Raw genomic sequence first — 19,353 nt, 5'->3', positions numbered from 1 at the left:
ACATATTATTTATTGACAATTGATTAGTGATAATCTTTCAGAAATATTAAATTATTGTTTTGGTTCGATGACCTATTTCTGTTTAATGCCCAGTAGTATAATTGCTTTTGTGTTTCTTATTCGATTTGTTTTGGTTGAAGATTGATTATACTTCTTGGAGGGCAACGCGTCCCAATAAGTTCTGGATCCAATTAAGTCGTTTTCAGATAAAATAACCGTTTTCTTTTGATGGTCCGTTTTGGTCATCACGCAAACTGGAAATTTCCGTAATTCCAAATAAAAGAATTACGCCATTTCGTGCGCCAGTGCTAGAGTTGGAACTCCTGCCAAGTCCAACAAATAAATAATTAACTAATGCACGATGGGACTCTTTTCGATTTTTTTTCCTCGTTAAATTTGATGTAATAAAAACAAACAAAATAATGCGACAAATAACGAAATGTGATCATTAGTTTTGCATGCCAAACCGTATCCTGTACAATAAGAAGAAACCCAACTTCCTGCCATTTCTTTAGGTATTTCATATTTCGTCCACTGCACTATGCTGCATCAACATTTTCTTTTTTTATTAAGTAATTTTTTCATTCTTCATCACTTAAGAGAAGATATCAATCGATTGACCGCATGATTCCAGAATTACTTTTAAGTTAAACAGCCGCGCATCATTTGCAGGAGCGACCTGATGCTACCTGTTTCGTTACCTTGAGGTTGCAAGTGTATGTGTGTAGGAATCTATGCATATAAGTTGAAATTATGAGAAATACAAATTCATAAAATACGATTTTTAACCATGGAAACTTGTGTTACATAATATATTTTTTTTATTTATATTATTACTAATGCGAGTGATTCCCCGAAGAGTAACATTCTAATCATAATAAAAAGTACCACACTGAATACGTAAAAAGGTTTATATGAAACTATAAAAACCCAAAGTATAAATAATTAGTAGACATTGAAAAAATATGAAGAAAATTGAAAGTTATAAAATATTACTTGTTTTTGATAAAATACCACATAAGTAGGTAACTGAAAAATGTTGGTTCTAAAGTTGCTATCGTTACATTCATGTAGTCGATAACATTGTATTACATTTTTATGGTAAGAAATGACTAGTTGGCGACATAAAAAATATCATTTTAAATTATTTTTACCGTGCATAAAATAATCTCGAAAAGGAAGGAAAATCTACGAGGAAATCTAAATATGAGTTATGTCATTCTCATTTCTCAGAGTCACCGTTTCATCAATTGCATCATGGACAGAGAGTGCGCAAAAAAACCTCCCACATCTTAAAGTACAGTGCTATACAAAAGTAGTTGTGACAAGGTTGAAACAGTTTTTTTTAACTGCGATATTACACCCCCATGTCATAATATATACAACTTAACGCTAGCTACCCTAATAATGCTCAATATTTGGTAATCCTGCTCAGTGCCTCTTTATGCTGGCTTGGGTTCCAAGTGCCATAAGGTGAGAATGGGTAACATTCCGAGTACATTGGCATAAATTGCATAGCATTGTTTCCGATCTAAAAAAAATTATGAATTTCCTCAACTAAACCGCCGCTTGGGAAGAAATGCGGGCGGTTTCTAAGAGATGGTCTAGTCGACAACCTTACAGCTTCTAAGATTCTTTGTGAAATGGGTAACAGGTTATCCTGGGTCTAAGAATTTTCTTAACAAAAAAAATGCCGAGGGCTTCTATGTGACGATCCAGTCCATAGCATTACAGCTTTTGAGATTCTTTGTGAAATGAGGAAGGGGTTGTTAGCCTGGGTTTAATCTGTGTCTAAAAGTTTTCTTAACGGGACCCGTTCTTGCTGACAGCTTCCAAGAGGCGGTATACTGGACAGCCTTACAGCTTCTGAGATTATTGGAGAAAGGGTTATCCTGGGTTTGATCTGTATCTAAGAGTTTTCTGAACAGGGCCCCCTCAGGAGAAGAAATGCTGAGGGCTTCCGGGTAGCGGTCCAGTCTACTATTTTATAGCTTCAGAGATTCATTGCAAAATTGGAAATGGGGCTTTCTGGCTTCTTTTCTGAGTCTAGTGCTGTGTCTAAGAGTTCTTAATTGGGTCGTCTCTTGGGAAGAGATACCAGAGATTTCCATTGGGTGGTTCAGTCAAAAGCCTTATATTAGCTTCTGAGATTCTTTGTGAAATAGAGACGGAGTTATCCTAGGTTTGATCTGTGTCTAAAAGTTTTCTTAACAGGACCGTCTCTTGGGAAGGAATGCTTAGGGCTTTCAAGTGACAGTCCAGTCGACTATTTTATAGCTTCAGAGGTTCATTACAAAATGGGGATGGAGTTTTCTGGGCCTGTTCTGAGTCTACTACTGCGTTTAAGGGTTTTCTTAACTGGACAGCCTCTTGGGAAGGATTGCCGGAGGTTTCCAAATAGCGGTCCAGCCGACAGTCATACAACTTCTGATTTTTTTTGTGAAATGAGGAAAGGGTCATCCCTGGGTTTGATGTGTGTTTAAAAGTTTTCAGGGCCCCCTTTTAAAAAGAAATGCTCAGGGCTTCCATGCGGCTTCTGGGATTTATTGTAAAATGAAGAAGGAATTGTTCTCGATCTGATTTGAGTCCAGTATTGTGTATAAGAGTTTTCTCAATTGAACCCCCTCTTAAGAAGAAATGTTGATGGCTTCCAAGTGGCGGTCTAGTCGACAGCCTTACTGCTCTGAGATGCTTTGTGAAATGGGAAAGAGGTTATCCTAGGTTTGATCTGTGTATAAGAGTTTTCTTAACACAGGCTCTTCTTGAGAAGAAATGCCGAGGGCTTCCGTGTGGCGATCCAGTTGACAGCCCTACAACTTCTGAGATTCTATGTGAAATGAGAAAGGGGTTATCCTGGGTTTAATCTGTGTCTAAGAGTTTTCTTAACAGACACCTTTCTTTCTAACAGCTTCCAAGTGGCGGTATAATCCACAGCCTTACAGCTTCTGAGATTATTACGGAAGGGGTTATCCTGCGTTTGGCCTGTGTCTAAGAGTTTTCTCAACAGGACCCTCTCTGGGGAAGAAATTCTGAGGGCTTCCAGGTGTCGGTCCAGTCGATTATTTTATAGCTTCAGAGATTCATTGGGGATTTCTGGCCCCTTTTCTGAGTCTACTGCTGTAGCTAAGAGTTTTCTTAACTTGATCATCGCCTCTTGAGAAGAAATGACGGAGGTTTCCATGTGGCGATTCAGTCAGATTTTTTGTGAAATGGGGAAGGAGTTATCTTGGATTTGACCTGTATCTAACAGTTTTCGTATTTTGACCGCCTCTTGAGAAGGATTGCTAGCGGTCTCCAAGCGGCTGTCCTGAGTCCAGTCCTGTGTCTGAGAGTATTCTCAACTATGTATTTATGTTTCGGCGGTTTCATATGAAATAAGCTTTCGCATAAAATCGTATTTAATGTCTACAATGAGCTATGTCCATTTGCCTTACTTCACCACAAATACAAAGTTTATTGTTAGGTATGCAAAGAAAGCAGTGTGTTCTAAACTTTAGGTTTACACTGTATATTGCGTGGTGTTTTGCTAGCAATTGAGAACACGATTATTTTTTCCACGGTTTAACCGCAAGGTTGGCTCAGACTAGGTATCTATCAACGGAGTTTGGCGCCAGTGCCCGAGGCAAAAAAGCGGCTAATGTCAAACGAGAATTAAAGGGGCGGAACATTTTCGCAATTATTACCACTATTTTATAACAATAATTATTGCTACATACTAATGCACAACATACGAGTAATCAGCGAACTAGAAAACCTGTCAGTTGTCGCATTATGCTGAACGGAATCGAGTCAATTTTGTTTTGACGACTGTCTTGGCGTTACGTTACGCCAACTTTTTCGCGATTATTGAGGTCATGCTAAGCGATGGAAATTTCCTATGTTCGAATTGTCAGATATCAAGTTGTTACGTGATCGTCTTTTACGATTAGTTTGCGTTGCAAAATTCTCTTTAAAATAAAGCTCATCATATAAACTTAAATGGTGGCAGTTTATTACATACGTTTAAAATTATTGTGGCCAGAAATAATGACAGTAGGTACCTGTGTATTGGCTACACAAGGATTCTCTGCTAATTCTAAAAATCCAAACTCTGTATTTATGGGATGTCTACCAATTGAGTCATTCTTGGTATTTTGTAAAATAAGAACTCCGTGGGCTCATTGAATTAATTACAATAACCTTCTAGGATTCCATCTTGGCCAAAGCTTTCTATGCATGCTTGTTCGGTTATCCAAAATGTATCCGGATCGCAACAGTGGTTCCATATGCTTAGGATTAGTGCTGCCTGATGTTAAAATTCTGTGTTCCAATTTAGAATATCGAAATTATGAACTTTTTGGTCATTTTCTGATTCAGTTACTTCTTGTCATTTGTTGGATTAATAGATTTCTTTAATCAGTTTCGGTAACTCTGGATTCCATTTCAATCAAAACGTTTCTGAAAACTTTTGAATAAGTTGTACTTTATTCTATTATCTATAAGTTAATGAAGAAAGTGATTCTGGATTCTGGTGCTTGAATCAATTTAAATAACATTTCTGGGTTTATTTCGTGCAAAACCTTTCTGAGAACTTCTCGAAACGATGAGGAATGTGGTTCCGAATGGCATCAATGTTTTTTATACAGATCTATATTTAATGCTACCTGATGATCGAATTCAAATTTAGTTTTCAGTATAGTATCAGAAATTGTGTTCTTTATGTTTTTTAGCAATTTGTGGATGAGAAGTCGTAGCTTCATTAAAATGTCTTCTTGACTTCCATCTTATCTAAAATCCTTCAGAAATTACCTTCTAAATTGCATACATTTGTATAATAACGAGCAAAAGTGTGTAGAACTGTAGAAAAGGAAAGGTTTTTGAGACACGGTTGGTCAATAATGTTCCTCTGCATTTCCGTTGTCTAATTGTCTTGGCAAACATTTTTTTTTCGGTTGTTTACATGTAATGGAGCCTCTAAAGACGCATTAACGCAAGGTCGTGTTTTCATCAGTTTCCAATAGTACCTTCACGTCATCTATATGTCACATTATAATCACGCTGATTTCAAACTAACCAACTAACCTTGTACATACAAGTATAGCCGAACTAAAACGTGCTCGTTTACAATAACCTACAGCATAGTACAGGTTTTATGCATTGGTTTGGCTTGCTATAAGACAGTGACGATCACTTGTAAGTAGATAGACAAACTAATGCATTGCTATTTAAATTTTTGCTTTTTCAAATGTTTAAGCCTGAAGAACACTAATCCACTTCGTTGGACGAAACGTAAAGTACAGATATGTAAAAAGTAACAACTGTTTGTTCACTTTAATTATAGCTAGGTAGTCAAACAGAGAGATTTCAAGTTCAGCTGATGAGTGTATTGCTTTCATTTGTTCTTCTTCTTTGTTGGTGTTTGCTGTTGATGAATGTGAACTTGTCTTTATGGAAATCAAATGCTTCATGTCTTTTTAATATTTCATCCATGTATTTTTAGATGTTCAAACTTAACAAACAAACGAAATAGAAGGCAGACTCGTGGATACACTAAAATTTGATTTGGCGCCAATAGGTACTATGTTGACATACGTGGTCGTACCAACTCTTTTACAGGATAATGATTTATTCAGAGCACTGTCTCTTTCTCGACTGGTGTGACATTAATGGTAATGTGTAGAGGTAATTTAGAATGATTTGGTAAATACTTCTGCCACCATTGTTTTCAGTTATGTAATCATCATTTAATGTACAACATGAGTGTAGGGCATCTAAAAGTTCGTGCACTCAAATTTTACCTGTAGACAGGTACTTAACAAAGTGACTTTTTTGTTTTTCTCTTAATTTTGTAACACGCTTTCGATAGGGTTTGCGTTTCCTCATTTCTAACAGAAAACTGCTCATGGTATTTCCGAAAAGTAAACTAAACTAAGGTACCCTGCTGATGTAAATATCAGAAACGTTGATCGATAATCTACTTATTTACTATTAATTGTGTCAACTATTATTGTTAATGTACATAGATACGCCATGCTCGCGAGGGGACGTGTGTGGTGTGTATGCTTGTGTCTTGTACACCATTATGTACTGTTTGTACATTTACCAAGTGTACATGGTGAATAAATGTATTACATTATGTATTGTGATCAACCTGGTAGCCGGCTAAAGGCAAGGTTACCGATGTGGCGCCAGCTATTCCACGATTATTACTGATCCGAACAACCCGTATCACATGTAAAACAACATAAACAAACGCACACTTTTACACGCGTACAAACAAACTTACATATATTTAATAAACATAAATTATCTGCGAGGTTCTATCTGCCTTTTGCAGGGATTATTTTAGTTAGTAACAAACGATGAAATTGAATCATTAGGTATGTTATCTGTATAGATTGTAGACATTAGGTACTGTGCCCAATAACTGCAAAGAGAGTTTAAGAATGTTCTATTTGCTAGTTATGAAGATTGGAAAAACGTTGGCGGTTGTTGTAGAACAAACAAAATAGCTCAAACCCCAACGCCAAAACACGACACTGTAGTTGTCCGAAGCAGTTTTCGGTAACAAGGTTATCTTCTTTAGGGACAGTGCTTCGGAAAACTACAGTGTCGTGTTTTGGCGTTGGAGTTTTGAGCTATTTTGTTTGTTCTATTCACTAGTTCTTCAATTGGAAGCTTTAAGAGGTCTCAACGCGCTCCTCATTACTTTTACATCCCTTACTTTTTATTAATTTTTGCTTATTAATTCTTCTTGGAACGTAACAGTTACTCACGCATAAAAATTTATTAAATGATCAATCAGGAAATGACTCCAATCGATCCTCCTGGACCTCTGAACTTTTGTCAGTTTTTTTGGCGTCCGCAACTGTACAATTTCAACATACACAACACATATATATGTATGTACATTAATGTAAACGAGGTCGGAAGTTGTTTCTTATCACAATGGAAGTGATAATTCAACAATCGCTAATTATATGCAGTATTTATTTCGTATACGTATGTAAACTCACGTCTATAGCCAATACATAATGTACAAACTGTTTCGCGGGTTGGTGTAAATGTAAGTATTATACTTATAATAAAAGAGGGTATACAGTAATTAAAATTAACGTAAAAGTTGGTTTGTCTACTACAAATCACTATAGTCAGTTCTGAACCATTTTACGACTGTGGAACAGGGCTAAAATTTTGTGTTCACATTTCGTTATAATAATATTTATAATAAAAAAAATATATAGTGGTACAAATAATTGCTCTGAATGCGTGGGAATATTATGGCTTATCCATGAATTCAAAAAATATTTATCAATTTTTCGTACATTTTCAATAAAATTCTTTTAGACATTGTAACTTACGTCTTCTTCATTCTGTAATAATATTAACACACACAAACCACTGTTTCATAAAAATAATTCTAATAACGCCCTTAAAATACGTAATGCATTAAGTAGACAAGTAAAAGAGAAGATATTAATAGGAATTCTGATGGCTGTACATGCTTTTCGATAATACTTAAGCACCATCACGGATCCACAGGAATTTCAGTTCTTTCCCCAGTCCGGAAACCAGAAAGATAATGGTTAAGATATACTTTATGTTAGGTAGGTATAACATAAAGATAAAAATGTTTTTGGGACGTCGCGTCGAGTTCAATAGTACGTGAGGTATTTTAAAACGATAGTTGTGTTAATAAAACTGTAAAAATAAAATGCTTTGGGAAGTTTGAAAACGTTAAAAAGTTTTTACTGTCTATCAAGACATACCTAATAGACAATATATAGCGTTAGAGAGGAATTGTATTGATATGTATCTAGTTTGTAATTACTACTTGATTTAATTTAGAATGTATTACCAATCAGGTAAATATAGCTAGCATTTCATTGTTCTCTTTATAAAAAAAAGGCGGTTGTGCCATGTAGTTATGGATACATGTAAGTACTTTTCTGCAACATCATTGCGGTGGTTGTTGATTAAAAACCTACGTGCCGAGAGTAGTGTTTCAACTGGCTGATCGTAACTGTTCTAATTTGTAAAACTATTTTGTTGTTATTGAAGTACGTATTTATGCATTTGTTTGTGAAATTTTAAATGACAAAATAGATCCACGTTGGTGTTTGTAGTTGCAACATGTACTATCCGAAGAGTTAGATGGACCAGTCAATTCTTCGACTGTGTCGTAAGTTACCATTGAGTTGATAGGATAAGGAATGCATTTTTCCCAAAATATTTGCACACAGCATTTGGATTCACTCATTCACACCCGGAATTTTCGGGGGTGTATGTTTTATTTGTTGAAGTTCCACAGTACTCCAATTGGTGTTCTTGAAGCATTCGGATACACAAACAGTATCCGAATTCTTTTTGTCAAGTGTTTTGTTGATGTATGATGGCTTATAGTTAACTCATTAACTTTCAGTTATATCAAGTCATTGGAGTGAGTTGACTTCGGCCTTCAACCCTCGGGTCTGTTCTTTGACGTCTCGTATTGTTCAAATGCAATACGAGGTTAATAGACTATCAATTACACATCAAGGAAGGCATCGTTATTCGATCAATTGGCATCAGCTGATGCGAGATTTGGTTGGAAAGCACAGAGTTATTTAATTTTGAAATGCTCCAACCAACCACCTGATGAAAGCTGAATCCTTTATTAAATGTTGAAGATCAGTGAAGATCAATATTTGCAAATAACCACTATAAGGTGATAAATTCTATTTGTCAGAGATGAACAAACCTCCTACTGGGAGCACATCTTCATAGATGTCATTTACTGACCCCTTTGTGGTTATTTATTAATCTCTTCTTTCTGCCTTTAATTCTGCACACAAATTAGCAAACACATAGGTATATTCCACCTTTACAGCAACATGCTAAACATTGGTGTTAGTTTAGGAACTAAATTCCTTTTTGTTCCCACACATTAGCTTTGATTCTGGGCGACTCTAGTAGCACAAGGAGAAGAAATGGAATCTGTTTGCTGACTTCGTTTTCGTAGAACAGAAAATATATCATCATTTAGTGATAATCATTAAACTGTGTCAACGATAACGACACTAATTACTTTTTGTTTTGGTTTATTTACTGTAGAAACCATAGAAACGCGAAAAAAGAAAAGCGCGAGTAGTGTTTCAAGTTTATTGGCATGGAAACGCTTATCTTTATTGCAGATTTCGTAAAATGTTTACTGATATCGCTCAGTAATTTACGATTCCCTTTCAGAAAATGCGTTTTATGACTGCGATAAACTTCTCGCTTGTATCTTACATAAACATAATCATTATAATTTTTAACGGAATTGAAAGGTTGCAGTGAGCAACAAAGATGATGTGAAGTTTCTCAGGAGTCAACTAACACAAGATTTCGGAAATAACTCTTCAGCATTAAAATCAACTAATTGTCCAAATTTGAACAGATAGATGGTACAATTGCCGATGGCGCATGACACTTTCATAGATCTCATCATCATCATCATCATAAGATTTTCAGCCACAAGATTGGTTCTTCCGATCTTCAGCCAATGAATGTATCAAAAATCAAAGCCTATTACAAAACGTCATTCAATAATTTGTTATGTAACACTCGTGTTTTTAATGGTATTATTCATATCAGATGTTGTCTTCATTCTATTGAGTGATCTGATTAAAAATGGTTGTTTAATAATACTTTTCTGAATGAATAAATTTAGATAATTTCTGTATACTTAATGAAAACGGAAATTACTTAACAAATAATACTTAACAAGGTAATTTTCTGGATGAATACCTTCATTTGCTAGATTCGTAAATTGGATTTCATTCGTTAGTTTTTCCAAAAAGGTTTCCACCAGTTATTTATTTTCTTTTTCAAGTCCGACGAATGGTTTTGAAAATAAATTTTTTGTTTAAGCAATATGAGTAATTGTGTAAGTAACTCTGTATATGTACATATGATATTGTTGATAACCACACTGACAAACAATGGAAGTCAATAAAAAAATTGTTTTCTTATTGTGATCTTTCTTGATTATAATAGTTTCGAAAACAAGTGTTAAAATCTTTCAACATATTCAGTTAAACGTAGCATTGCTTTAAAGATGGCGTTTAGCCTGTCGTTTGTAGGATGTCATAAAACGCTGTGTCAAATCAGCAGGTAGAGTTAGTTAGTCTATGTTCTGATGAAGCTGTTTGCGCTGATGAAATCTAACAAAATCGAAATCGCGATCCGATCATTTGTTCAAGAACTTTATCACGTAGATAGTTGCACCATGGACTCAACTTGAAAAGTGGATACCCTCAACTGAAGAGGACCTTGTCAAACGTTATTGAATCTCACATTTACAGATCCGTGTTTTACATATGGCGTTGCCATTTCATTTTGGTGGAGGTGCTTTCCAAGTCGTGGAAATTGGAATTTTATTTTACCTTTTGTCGCTCCAACAGTAAGAATAATTGTTTTGTTTTTCATAAAAAAGATTAAATAATTCAAGTAAAAGATAATGGAACCGGCTTTTTCAGGTAAGATCAACGCTATACGTTTTATTGATTCATTAAACTAAACAAAATTATTTGCGATAGGATTACCTATCCATGGATGATGTTGACGATAGCAAATAATATAAATTGCTTAAAGTGACTAACAAAAGGATTACATTGTAATAATGTTTTTGTTTGTTTCAAGTTTTTCTCATCGATTAAGAAGCTTTTACACATTTTTGATGCCACACAACATGATAACCATCCAATTGTTGAATTGCTAGTTACTGTTTAGACTCCAAAGTTGCAGCTTTCTATTGGTCTCGAAAACCTTTGGACTTGCATATAGTGTCAAACTTTCTAACAGTATTAACAACTTCATTACAAACTAATTACTATAATTAGAGGTCTCACTTCTATATGAACCCTTGAAGATAGATTTGGAATTCCAAAATCCAAACCGCTCTCTTTAATATATTAGTTTCAAATATTTTCTGTTACCAAGTTACACTTTTAAACCCTTCTCATTCTTATCTTCTGAACGTTATTTACAAAGAAAAATAACTGATGACCAGTGATGTTGCAGTTTACATTCTGCATGACGGTAGTAGCCACTTCTAGTTGGTCTGCTTGTCTTGCTTTTAACTTTACAATGGTTTGACTGGAGATCCTGAGGCAGTAATATTCTACAGATAATCTTTCACTTTTGCCTCTCTCCTAGTCAGTGGAAGAATGGTGCTTCTGGCGTGGAGGGGTTTCCAAATTCCCAAGAAGCCCTTTCCATTGAATTCTCAAACAAGTATAAAAGCGGCAGTTTAAACTGTGGAATGAGCGGCATGGTCTAGAGGTTTAGACCATTGCTTAGCATTCGGGAGGACGCCGGTTCGATTCCGGGTCCGTCTGCCTTGGTCCAAGTTTTTCTGTGATTTTCTTGGATCAGTGAGGCACTAATATTCCATAGATAATCTTTCATTTCATCTTTCTCATCCAAACCATCACCCATCCATTCTGATGAATCCTGAAAGGAGGCTGAAGAGGGCATCTCGTCCTACCTTCCGGCGTAGTCCTGAAACACTCAAAAATGTTTTTTCTGTGGAATTGCAATGGAATACTCGAGTATTTCAATCGGCTTCATGTCGTTTTGCCACCGTTGTTCCAACCACCATCGGCCCATTCTCACAAATCCTCAAGGGGGGCCAAAGGGTTTCGTGTCGCCATCATGCACTCATTTCCTCGATGGGATGGGGATTGAATGTCCGACTTGCCAGGGTATACCATAAGTTTAGATGAATCTTCTGACGATGCTTATCGATTTTTGGAATCGTTCTTCTGCAGTGGATGAAATGAAGGCTGCTGCTAACGACTGGGCTGTTGCAGGTCGCGGGTGTGCGTGAGTTTGAACTGTTCATCACGTTGGCTATGCAACTGACTATATACCCTGTCATTCTCATTCTGTAATAGCCAGGCTATATACTACATAGCAGCGCCGGTTGTGGCGTCACTTTTTGTGATAGCATCGCAGCAGCAGTCGTAGCCATGGCTTCGTGAAACTGCTGATTGTAGAGGCGGCCAGAGTCAGTCACAGTATAAGCGTCAGTTAGTTGTTTTACGATCCTGGCAGAGTTCGGTCGTTTTCAAGTCGAACCGTGGAGCGAAACAGTTCGACGCAAAGTTTTTATTTAATAATAAAGTTGTTTATTTTAGTTTTGAGTGTGTTCGTTCGTTTTCTTTGTTTCTCGGAGTTCAGTGCTAAGTGCGAAATAGCAAAAAAAAGGACGATTGGAAATTGGGATTATAGTATACTTATATTGTAAATCATACGCCTATGCTGATTTATTTATGGTGAGAGTTTCAATGCTCTTTTTTCGAATTCGTATACAGGATTGATTGGCTGATCTGATGTCGTATTTCTTTTTTTTTTGTTTAGAAAATGTTTATCCTTGATGAAATGTTTATTATGTTAGGAACCGTTTGATACAAACAACATATGTATTTGTAATCATGAGGAAAGGTTGGTTAATCGTGTACAGTAGCGCACGTCTACGAAACAATAACAATTAAATGACTTGTACTACATAAATATGCAGTGGAATATTTCATTGAAGAAAAATAAAATTGTTTTGGTTAGGAAAAATTTGAACGCGTTTTTCGTGTTCGTGTATGTAGGAGCTTCATTGTGATAAAAAAGCTCATTAAATTCGCTCATAATTAATTCAGTTCTTTTAGTTGAAGAAACGTGAAGATGCCTATCAAATATTAATTTGACAATTTTAAATTGATTGAAATTTTAGTCGTCGATCTGATGCATTTTCTGCATTTAAGCCCATTTGAAGTTCAATTACATTGGACGGCAAGCGCCTCCACCAAAGGCTTCTACTAGTAACTAACATGAAGCAAACTGTGCATTAATTAAATTTGTTTTTTATTTATTTTCGGTAATTAAGTAGAAAATACAATGGGTAGAACAACAGTTGGAAATTTTCAAAACGTTATCGCGTATCAAATGAGTAATACGTAATAAGTTTCCAAAGGTACAAAAAATATCGCGTCACGATGTGGTAATAGGTATAATTTTTGTTTTTTATTTGAAAAACAAGATGAATAAAGTTGTCGTTATTTGTGTAACGTTTGGCGCCGCTTTTCTTATCATTCGCGTGGTTAACATTCTTTTATCACAAAAAAGAGGCATGTTTGCAGTGTGTATGCGATCGCTGCGTTCTGGAATAATAATATGAAAACTTTTGCTTCGGATAAACTGATATTGTAATACACTATATGCACATAAAATAATATCATAATTGTCGCTGTACCACGTGGTATTATATTGTTGTTATCTTGCTTCTCTTCTGTGATAAAGACAATGTAACATACAAGGATGTTCCTAATAAATCAATATACTCAGATATAAACAATACCATTGTACATAGATATATCTCCAAGTACCGAATAGTGCGTTGTTTTAATTTGCCCTTAATTACATACTTCATATTGTTTGTAAAATTTAAGAGTTAATGCGTACTTGATCGTCATTATTTTTGATTTGCTTCTGTAGATATTAATATTGGAAGCCTTCGGATTGTTTTTAAGATATGAAAGAAGCATGGCAGAAATTCCAAAAAGAAGAATTATTATCTACTACTTTGTGGACATATCATAATTATATCTTCATTAAAATAGATTCTTTGACTTTCTAAGAATATTAAATGACTTTTTTTTCTGAGAAAGAAAGCAGGTTTGTACTTTCCGATGTTCTTAAAAGTCTAAACTTCCTGTGTTTCTGATACCATCATAAGTTCGTTATCAAGTTTTAGACTTTTAGGAGTACCTACCTGCAGGTAAGGTATAAGCTGCTTTCTTTCTGAGAAAAACAAAAGTCATTTCTACCTGTTGAATGAACCTTACCGAAGTTGTGGATATAGGTGGACACAATATATATGTAAATTAGTCGCACAAGAGGGGGTGGCTGACCTTAGCGGAGCCTCAAGCACCCGGCGACTGACTCAACCTCCTGTGCTTTTTTTTCTTGTTTCTCTCGTTCTTGGGTTTGATTTGTAACGGCTGTGAACTTGACACAGACTTATAAACCCAAAAATTATGCATCACATAACACCCAAGACTTAAAACTCGCGTTTACCTATAATACGGTCGTATAATATATAAGAGAGCCATTGTCGACGCGAACGAAAAAAATTATTACTGTCCGACGATTTATCGAGCGGATTTTCGGCATCTCATTATCATAATTTTAGGTTGCTGCTTGGAAACGACCAGATTCGTTTTTTTGTTTGCTTCGTGGCTCATTATTATTGCGACCAATAAATTGGACATAATCTGGTTAGAACGTGCCAAACCTCTTTTGCCAGAGGCAAAATAATGTTCCTATTATTCCTTTATCAGTGAAAATTTTGGGACTGTCTTTTCTTTGAGTATCTTTACTTGCCGAAAAATGTTCCGTTGTCTGCGCATCCAGATACAAAGTTAAAACAGTTAAAAAAAAACAAGGAAGTAGACGGAATGTCGTTGGTGCTTCGATTGGCTGGTATCTCTGGTGTTTTGTAATGGTTGTAAACATACGTTCGTGTACGTGCAGACATCTTCCTCTTTCCAAATCTCTATCCATCGCATTCGATTCTGAACTTGTGCCAAGTTTGGTGTTTCGCCCACATTAAGAACGACAGCCTGCCACGCCGAAATGACGCCTTTAACTGATGCCGCTTCGAACGCTGCATCTTCTTCCACATATCCTATTCCCATCATCCGTCGTCATTCCTTGGAATGAAACGGCAAACGGATGTGGTAAAACCGTTTTGGGGCAACGCCATTAACGTAACACTTTGCTCTTGTGCGCTTAGGTGTTTTCCAGACACTGCCCTTTCTAACTGTTGTATTTTTTTTAATGATACACATCATTTTAGTCAACTGCTGCTGTTGTGGGCATGGTTCTGACAATTCTGGTTCCGTTACTTATATATATTTTAAGACGTTTACAAAAGGATGCGTTATTGTACTTCGAGGGTTGTATCAATCTCAAATGGTTTTCAAGGATATTGCGTGTGGACTAAACAGGAATTTGTATAGTGAAAAAATTTAAGATTACAATCTGGACTTCAAGTCGTCTACTTTTAGTGATCACGTAAAGTAATTCGTGAAAATTGGCTTTGGCGTAGATGGAAATTCATTCGAATTATATTTTACTTGCTTTCAGTTGAACTATTTTAAACAAATGTTAGTTTAAATGTATTTCGGAAAATGCGTTTCATGTAAGACTAATGTTTACTTTTAGGTCGGTCCGTTTTGTTCCAGTTAATCGAGTTTTTGATAATTTTTCAGAAACATTAATTCTCTATTTTAATAGTCATCGTTACTAAGCAATTTCAGGTAGTAATTTTGAAAAATTGATTTCTATAGATGATACCACGTTTTGTTGCGGTATTTATCAATGAAATAAATCTCTACCTGGAAAAACTTCAGTATTTAACACATACAAATGTTAAAATTTTCAGTAAACAAATTCGTAAAATCGGATCCTGTGTATTTACATAATATTTTTACCTGTTCAATTCTGTCTGATGCATTTGAACAAAGTGACTTCTTATTTTGTCGTTTCAAGGCTTTTAAAATACTGTGTGTTTCATGTATATTACAGCTGATAAACAGAAATGGGCTAATTAGGGGTAATAATTGGTTATATGTGTATATCGTTAGGAAGGATCCGTTGATTTCAAATATGTATAATTAGGAAAACGTTTTTCATCCATAAGGTTGCAGTCATCATTTTACATGAATGTAGAAGTTGATTATGCTCGCTGATCAAGTAGATAACTGTTTCGGATCTGACCCACAGTAACTGTAGTTGATACGACTATCAAAATATAAACTTTGACCTCTAGTAGGGGACTGTCTATTACTTTTAAAAATAGTGATCCAGTGTGTAGGTGGGTACACGATCATCATAGGATCATTGGTGCGAAGACTGGTTGGAGACCTTCCATTCCTTCCAATCCTGAGCCAATCTTCTCATTCTAATCTACGTCTTCCTCTGTCCCTCCTTCTGGTTCTACTTCTAGCATGTCTCTACTGAGGTCTCATGACTCAGATGGCGTCCTATTCCCATCAATCCTTATACATATATTGATTTCTTTGTACTTCTAACTCTTTCCACCTCATTTCTATCTACAGTATTTTCATCTTCTGATGTAAGTTATGTGTGGTGCCAGTATCTCGCCTCTCCATTCATTCGCTGAACATTTTGAGGATAGATTTACTCTAAAATGGGTAAAGGAACCATCATTTAGTGAAAAACTATAACCCTTACATTATTTTTGTATGGCATTCCTATTTCGAGATAAGCTATGTGTGCTATCGTCTTTCGCTGTACTGTTTGAGAAAAGATTAGCTACAATTATCATCAGGAATCATCTTCTAGCAACAAATTGTAGTTCTTACAGCGAGACTCTTTAAGTTCTCAACGTTTTTTGTATCCTGGCTTATCTGACCTCCTATAAATATCCAGCATCGGCAACTTCTAGTTTTTGATTTGCAAACTCTAGCCCTACTTGTTATTTAGAAAAGAATTTCTAATGAATCGTAAGTTATTCTGTGAAAGTTTCTACCTACACAGTTAGTACTTTGGAGTATGAGTATCATTTTGACGTACTTGATCGATTTCGATTTCTTATTAGGTACTTGGCGTGAGTTTCACTTTCTTCTTCCTGGTAATAGTAAGATCTGTCAACACACTACTTTGTCATTAATTTACTCACTTGGGCGTCAGTATGTCGTCCAATTAGAAATCAAGTGACAAATCCAATGTTAATAATTTAAGTATCTACATTACATTAATTCCATACGTTCGTATGCATCAACCGTCGCAATATCTCCATTTAAATCATTTAAAATTCGATAGCATGTGAAAATTTTTCAGATTTTTAAAGCCAAAATTTAATCTTGATAATGATTAATGATAAAATATGGGCAGAATAAGTATCCAACGTAATATATTCAATGGCGTCATGTCATGCATATTTTGTTGTTTCAATAGAAGTGAAAGCGAACTTCATCGAAAAATATTTACAAGAACTTCTTGTTTCTTAATTATTCTAAATTCTTATTGATAATAATTATAATGAAAGCTATTTACAGCGATTACTCTATTTGTAAATTCGGTACACATATAATAACGATATAATTTTACATTATTGGTCGGTATTGTGTGATAACCCTGATAAAAACATTCGTATATAACGTCTTCTCATGTAGCGACAATTACAGCTTTACCGATGTAACGTGGCCGTTTTTAAATCCGGATATAACAACTTTGCGGTGATCAAATCATGTTTCTAATTAGGTCTGCAGAAAGTTTATTGACCTAGGATTTCCATAACGAAAGACAACAACAATCCGACGATAAAATGTGACGATCGGCAGCTTTAGAAAAAATTACAGCCGGAGAACTGAGTTAAGATTTATTGGTTGTGGTTTTAGGAGTAACAATTTTTTATTGTTTATTTATTACAATAAGCAGAGGCTGCTGAATGAAGGTCGAAAGAAAACTGCATATAATACCTATTGTACTTGTAAGTTGCTTATAACGTTCGTAGTGTCGGTAATAGCGATCAAATTTTGTCGTTATAACCAGTTTTTGTTGCATCCTTACTTGAAGGCTTCGATTTAATCCGTAAATTTTAAACACGACACTGTCAATCGCTTACATGTTGGATTCCAATGATATTACGTGTTTTCTTTTTGTAATATTCAGTAGCTGTGTCGATTTGTTATCATCATCATCACTATTATTGCGTTACTATTGGTAGTAGACTGTAGTAAAGGTGAATTTACAATTTGCTGAGGTCGAAATATTCTGTAATACAAAAGTGCACACATAACAAATACGCATGTGTCTTTGTTTCAAAGGTCATGGGAAAATGCGATTGCACATTTGTGTTTTTTCTACTTGCATGCATTTCTTTATAATATGTACAAACTAATGCCTAGAGTGCAACGATATACAATGAGAGAAATTATTAGCTGGAGGTCTGAAATTGGGTACTGTAATAGGCCATTGTGATCGAGTGAAATTATTTGATAAATATTCGTTTTTCTTTTATCGTTAAAGTTGAATGTTCTCTTTACTTAACTCCATAAGAACTGCTTCAATAGCGCACCTGCTTTGGGTCGTTTTCATGTAATTTCTTCGAATTTGAAAAATGTGTTTTATATTGTTTATATTTACGACGTGATCATTTAATACATAATGGTGTATGTTCGAGGATACAGCACAGCAGAAGTGTGCGAGAAAATGCATCGAAAGCATCAATACTGTTAGCCTTTATTAAACGAATACTTGGAAAACTACTTGAAATTTCCAGTTATCAGTTGCATTATGTACTATCCTTTTTATAATCAGAATAAAAACATCTGTCTTAATCGATTGTAGGTATACTTGTCGCCTAAGCATTTTTTTTAAAAGCAATGATGTATTGTCTATAATTTGGGTAGAACGTTTTGCACCCCTAAAACTATTACAAGTTAGTAGCCAAAATGAATTTCAAAATTGTCGAATTGAACCAAATTAGTCCCTAAAAGTCCCCAATTTTGATATATTCGAAATTCATTCAGGTCACATCGTTGAACGAAGCTTTGCTAAGCTGAATCTTTCGGGCTGTTTTCCGGATTCGCAAGGGGCTACAAAAGGGGCAAAATAACAGTAGTAGCAAGCACGAGTACAGGCTCATGGACTCACTTGATGATACATCAAGGCCAATGAGTTTTTTTTTTGCCAAAACTTGTGCAAGCTAAGACATGTAACGACCGGTACACATTGTTAATTCATTCGAAGCGAATATTTGATATCTAAACAGAGAAAAAGAAAGAGAAGTTTTCGAAAACTACTCACTTACAAATCCGTGAAACCTTTTTATGCTTTTTTATTAGTTTTAGTTTTTATACTTTGTACACACATAATAATGCTTTGTTTGGAATAACCCTAAGTGTGATTTTTTAACTATATTACATACTTACATTAGTAATAATTGTAATAGGAGTATTGCGCCACTCAAGGTAATTTTTCATATTTATTTACACACCTACAAATAAAATTGTTTGTGTGCGTTCATACACTAATGTAATGAAGTACAAAGCAATTGTGTAATTTACGTAGTGCAATTAACCTAAATTAATAATTGAAAATGATTTAATTAAAACCTTATTTAATATGCAAATAAAGTACATGTGAACATTCATTTTAATATCGCATTTGTTTTTAATTATATTAAAGAAAAAAGAATACAAATAAAAATATTTTTTTATTAATCAGGTAGCTGGGCATTTGCACTAAATTAACAAGTGGTATATACCTAACCGGTTTGTAAATTCCGATAGCTGTTTTGGTCGTATAATCAGTGGTTAATATTTAATA

The 19,353-nt window shown here is 35.1% G+C and overlaps 1 protein-coding gene across 4 annotated transcripts in view; it reads left to right on the top strand.

Moving 5' to 3' along the window:
* The window catches only part of LOC108735878 (dual 3',5'-cyclic-AMP and -GMP phosphodiesterase 11), a 76,374-nt gene that overhangs the window by 27,039 nt on the left and 29,982 nt on the right, over positions 1 to 19,353 (top strand). The window contains exon 1 of one of the 4 annotated variants that reach the window (XM_025981354.1): positions 11,975 to 12,278. The exons of 2 other annotated variants lie outside the window; for them this stretch is intronic. The gene's annotated coding sequence lies outside the window, so the exon portion shown is untranslated. Of the gene's footprint in view, positions 1 to 11,974; positions 12,279 to 19,353 lie in introns of those variants that run through there. One more of the 4 variants, XM_025981356.1, reaches the window with a different exon arrangement.

The sequence above is a fragment of the Agrilus planipennis genome, unplaced genomic scaffold, assembly GCF_000699045.2.
Source record: "Agrilus planipennis isolate EAB-ADULT unplaced genomic scaffold, Apla_2.0 scaffold5, whole genome shotgun sequence".
Taxonomy (NCBI): Eukaryota; Metazoa; Arthropoda; class Insecta; order Coleoptera; family Buprestidae; genus Agrilus; species Agrilus planipennis.
Note: the sequence above shows the minus strand (reverse complement) of the source record. Positions and strands in the feature narration are given on the sequence as shown.